We start from the raw sequence: 6,149 nt of genomic DNA, 5'->3' as shown, positions 1-6,149 counted from the left end.
ATACAGGTGAAGATTGGGGATCACCTATAGATGATCGGCGCTCCTATACTGGTTATCTGTTTAAAATGGCAAACGCAGCAATCTCGTGGGAAACTAAAAAACAAAGGACCGTTGCTTTATCAAGCACAGAAGCCGAATACATGAGCCTTACTGAAGCAGCTAAAGAAGCACTGTATGAGAACAAATTCTTATCGGAATTAAAATTCAATTCAAAAAAACCAATCGTCCTTTACAATGATAATCAAAGTTGGCAAAAAACAACGTTTATCATAGTAGGACTAAACACATAGATATAAAATATCATTTCATAAGAAAAGCTTTGGAAGATAACGTTATCAATTTAAAATATTGTCAAACAGAAGAAATGATTGTCGACGTGCTAACAAAGCCGTTACCAAAACCAAAATTAGAAAAGTTTATAACTATGATTGGCCTTGAGGGGGAGTGTTGAAATGTTATATCATAAAGCAATCCCAATCAAGAGTGCATTAATGTTTTATGAGTAGTTATATATAATATAAAACAAGTGAATGTTGTTATTATTAATTGTCAATATAAAGATAATAAAAGGTTTGTTAAACTGTTAAAACATATCACGCATAATTTTAATATGTTTACACACATACATTTTACACATACATCATACACAGACATTTTCTGGAAATAGTCAATATGGACTCAGGTGACCTCAAAACGTGTATATCCGTCAAAATGTAGAGGTCAAATTTCAATACTTTGTCTCATATATACCTATACATATTTCGTATATAGTGCGAGAAAGTAAAAATTAATTTACAATATTTTTGTTTGATATACTTTATAACAATAAAACTTCATAACTTTCACTTATTCTCGAATATTTTTAAATTTATTTGTTTTTTATTGTATTTAATTTTGTATTTTTAAAACTTCTTTCCTATTTATAGCAATTGGGATGTTATTTTAGTTTCTTATGATAACGAACGCGCATCAATTCAAACGATCGCTTAACACTCTTACGCTTGTATTGAATAGCGTTATCATTTCTTTTCAAAGACTAGCAGTAGTCAGCCATCATTCTTTCATACCATCTACCTTGATAGTGTCGCTCTTTTTCTTTCAAATCCTGATGGAATCGTTCACCCATCTCTTCGCTGAAGGCTCCTACATTTTCCGGAAAGTAATCTAAATGGGAAAACAGGAAATGTAGCTTCAAACTCATTAAACAGCCTAATTTTTTAAAGTTTAACAACATTGTCGATACAATGTTTTTATATTGTGGATCCAGTTGGTTGCCCAAGAAATTTTGTACAACTTCTTTGTAACTTAACCAAGAATTTTTTTCGTTATCTGTCATTGATCGTCATTTTTCATTAAGTTTCTTATATCAAGCCCCACGAAAATATCTTCTTCAACTTTAGCATGACTTAAATTTGGAAATGCAGACTTAAGGTATTTCAAACAGTTTCCATCAGTATTTAAGGCTTTTACGAATTGTTTCATCAAGCCTAATTTGATATGGAGTGGAGGTAACAAAATACGCTTTACAAGACTCTTGTAAACAACATTGTTGGAACAAACTTTCAAATCAAATCTTTCAGACTATTTTTTTTTTAATCCAATGTTGTTCTTGGGTACGACTGTCCCAAAATCAGAGAATGCAAGGATTTTTTGTATTTCCTGATTGTAAACTAACCAAAATATTGATCATTTTAAAGTCACCACAGAGAGGGTGTTTCAGGAGGAAAGGGAAATATTTCGAGGACGTATTGAGAAGGTTAAAATAATTCAAATAAACCCTTATGTTTAAGTCCGATTCTCAACTGTTATAGAAATAACAGAATAATAATAATTAACTTCCAGAATTGATTTAGTGTAAACGTATGATGTGGTACGTTAGGCGATCGATTATTCGGTCCATTTGTATTGGATCGGCATCCTACTGGGGAAAGGTATTTAGAGTTTTTGGAAGTTCACTTAACAGAAATTTTGGGTGATATACCTTCGAATGTTAGACAAAGATTGTACTTCCAACATGATGGAGCCCCTCCACATTTTAATTGAATGGTTAGAAACTTCTTAAATACTCACATTCCAAATCGTTGGATTGGGCGTGGTGGTACACAAAATTGACATACCCGATCGAAATCCCATCGATTACTGTCTTTGGGGGTGGATGAAAAGTTTGGTTTATGCGACAAAACTTCAAACGAGCCAGACTATACTTCGAAGTTGACGGTGGATTTTTTGAAAATAATTGTTAAATTCTTGTTAATTGTTTGTTACTTGAAAAATAAAATGTTTTAAATTAATTTTTATTACATCAATTATTTCTATAACAGTTGAGAATCGGCCTTAAACATAAGGGTTTATTTCAATTATTTTAACCTTCTGAATACGCCCTTGAAATATTTCCCTTTCCTCCTGAAACAAACCTGCATAAACCAGTTATGGATGTTGTAGTTGATTTTTTCGAGTACAAATTGAAGGTCTTCGTATGATTCGTATTTATTGCTACGTATTTATTGCCGTTGTGGAACAACACTGCTTCAAGGCTTTTTTTAAAGGAATCTATAAAGAGCTGCCAGTCATCGGACTTATACACACCTACTTGATATGTATTGATAAGTCCTTCTATATCATTATAATAAACTAAAAAATTTTCACTATGTAGGCCCCTTGTGCATTCTCCCTTGGAGGCTTGAGGTGGTATGAGAAGGTATGTCGTTAGGTGACGATACCGCTTACTCGTTGCTAATGACGAGTTACCGCCACCCCAACCCCCCGACCCACACTTCATCTCGGCCGCAGCCTGGCGGAGCGCACGGCTAGCTCAACGTCCTGGCGGAGGAGCGCACGGCTCACTCAACGACCTGGCGGAGCGCACGACTAGCTCAACGTCCTGTCGGAGCGCACGACTCGCTCAACGGCCTGGGGCAGGTCCGATCAGCGTGGGCGTGGGGTCAGTGTGTGAGGTCAACCTCACACACATGCGTGCTGCTAACGACAACCAGAGATTGACGACTGGTAGCCGGGACCGACGGCTTAACGTCCCCTCCGAAGGACGGGGGGCGACTCAACGTGCTTTCACCGGGGTTTGAACCCGGGACGTCTGCGTGTTAACCCGAGAGCTAACACGCTGAGCCATCACGTCCCTAAAAGTGGAAATTTTCACTAGAAAAATATTTCAGAAATTCCTCATCTCTTTTTCTGTACGCTGTAATTTTTGTTCCGGGTAACAACATGTTCCTCTCTTTAAGTCTTGAAGCCAATAATTCAGCTGAATCTTTAGAAAGACTAAGTTCGCGAATAAGATCATCTAATGAATCTTGATCAAAAAGTTCAGGGTCTTTGGCACTAACAGAATCCCCATAATCACTGTCCTTTTCACTTTCAATAGATCTCATTTCTTCAAATGCAACACATATTTTACAGCCATTAGATGTTGGTTTTTTTCGTCCATTAAAATTGAAATGGAAACAAGCCGTCCACAAATGGAAAACACAAAATTTGGGTGAAAAGTTAAGCCAAGAACATTTTGCTCCCGTTTTAAAAGATGCCCTTGACAGTGTTAATAATAAGGAAACAACCCTTTTAAATACTTTCAGGGCATGTGTATTGTGTCCTTTTGACGAGAATCACATTAATTTTAAAAAATATTTTAAAGAAGACATCAATATTATCTCTATCCAAAATAGTTCAGTACAAAACAAAGCCTTTGATCTTATACAATATATGGAGAAGGAGATGCGACCAGAGAAGCTGAGGAGTTTTCAGATAAGTGGAGATGTTTGGGAAGGATGCACAGAAGACACAAATTTATTTTATCTTTGGAAAGGTTAAAAATTAAATGTCAAAACTTCGCAGAAGAAAACGAACAACAAATTGAACAACAGGACAATGATGAAGAAACCGTATGAGTAACAGTACACCAAGAAGACAAGCCTGACTCTTATGAGGACATCAGGTATTGATAAATATATTAATGAAGAACTAGACAATTTTAACGACTCTATACAAAATCTGAACATTGATTTATTAGAAAAATTTGATATGATAATATCTCTAGATGAACATGAGTATGAAGTTCTTATCGAGAAGTCACAAGAAAAAACCCCATTAAAGTCGGTTGACCAAACCCAAATAATAGATGTTTCAAATTTGGAATAGGGTTACATTGACCCTTTAAAACCGTTGCAAGAAAGTACACTACCAAACTCGAAGGAACATAGGCAAGAAGATGTAGCAGGAAAAAAAAATAATAGATGAAACCAAAGAAAACGTTCCTACACCTTTTAAAAAAGCATTGTTTTGCCTGATAAAGCTAATAGTAAATCTGTTAAGCGAAAGTATAAAGAAAACATTCCTACAGTTGCATCATCCCTGGAATGGCAACATTACCACTTAAGAAAGGAAGAGGCAAAGGAGCTACAAGAAAATCAAAGGAAGAAAGAAGACAAAAGAGAATAAAAAAAATGAACTCAAAGCCTGAAACTACAAAAACATCAAAACAAGAATTGAAGTCAAATTGTGTTGTGGAAGTAGGAGAGTACTGCATTGTGGACTATAACGGTTCTGAGTTCCCTGGCGAAGTTTTAGAAAAAAATCAAAGAGTAATAAAAGTTAAGGCTATGACACCCAGCGGAACAAACTGGAAATGGCCAGAGCGTGATGATGTTTTGTGGTATGACTTGACTAAAGATTTTATTAAAAAAATTCAAAAACCAAAACCAATTAACAAACGAGGAATTTATGAAATTTGTAATATTAAGTAAACATATTTTCTAGCTAATTAGTTAAGGTGAATTTTTAATTTTTTTGTTATTTTGGATGCAGACTTTATTTAGTAGAGTTTTTGTTATTTTATTTTTTTTGCAATTTTAGCCAAAGATTTGTTTAAGTTATTTTATTTTGTTTACTAAAAGGCTTCTGTAGTATATTTTTGCATTTTATTTTAAATAAAAACGGGTTTCACATTTTATCGTCTATTATTTAAAGCATAATTGCTTGGTATTATTAACTTGGACCTCTTAAAGAGTCAAAAAATAAAAACATTTTTTTGTGAACAAAATAGTATGGAAAAATAATGAAAATGAATATTATATTAAGAGTCGGTCAAACATTTACGGCTTTACGGTCAAAGACTAGATATTATTGGTCAAATAATGTAATCAAAGTGGTCAAACACTAAAAGCGAAATACTGTTTTCCTTTTTAATTTTAAAAAAATATTACATCATGATGTTATATTTTATATGTAGGGTAAGTAACTTTAAATGAATCAGATGTGTATTTGATCATATTTTGATCATTTTATTTAAAGGTACAGAGATCCACAAGAAAAATAATATGGATCGGTCAAACACAGGCATTAAAAAACCCTTAACAGGTCAAACACTGGTGCGTTTACCCTAGTTTTTTTGATTTGCATAGTCAATTGGTTTGTATGAAGAGTTGGGGAATGTATATTTGTAACCTAAGTTTAGTAAATCTATTTCGTGTTGCTGAAGATTAGTATTTGATAAATTAGTAAATCTAGGTGCATATTCAATGTCATCCAGATTTGAATAATCTACTTTTAGTGTAATGTCACCATTGTTCAGAGTTTTAATTTTAAAAATATTATTATTTTTTTGGTCTTTATTATTTGTCTGTCTTTTGAAATTGTTATTCTTTTCCTTAATAAGAGATTGTAATTTTTGAATTCTTTTTTGATTACCTTTATATAATTTTTGAAAAATGTTTTCTTTGATTTTTTCAAGAATATTTTCATATTCTATGAAATGTAATTTCTTTATTAGCAGTTTATGAATATATTACAATTTCATGTCAATAAAACACCTATTGGAAAAACCGAAACCGGTCGTTGAGAACAAACATTTTTAAATAAAATTTAATCTTCAGAAATACATTCTGTATTATTTTCACCGATTACTATAATTCACCTGAAGACAATGGAGAAATTCATTAATGTAGGATCAAATTCCCCCAAGTACCAGTTACGAACTAGAAGAGAGCGGAAGAAGAGGGGATGCGAGTGTTGTATGTGAGAGTTGGCAGCACAGAGTATACAGAGGCCGGACTCCGGCTAATAAAAGTGGCACTCCTATCTATCCTTGTTTAACTGATGAAAACTTCGTATGGTACTTTCTCTCTCACATAAACTGAATC

The sequence above is a fragment of the Onthophagus taurus genome, chromosome 2, assembly GCF_036711975.1.
Source record: "Onthophagus taurus isolate NC chromosome 2, IU_Otau_3.0, whole genome shotgun sequence".
Classification (NCBI taxonomy): Eukaryota; Metazoa; Arthropoda; class Insecta; order Coleoptera; family Scarabaeidae; genus Onthophagus; species Onthophagus taurus.
The sequence above is the reverse complement of the archived record's forward strand: the minus strand, read 5'-3'. Positions refer to the sequence as shown.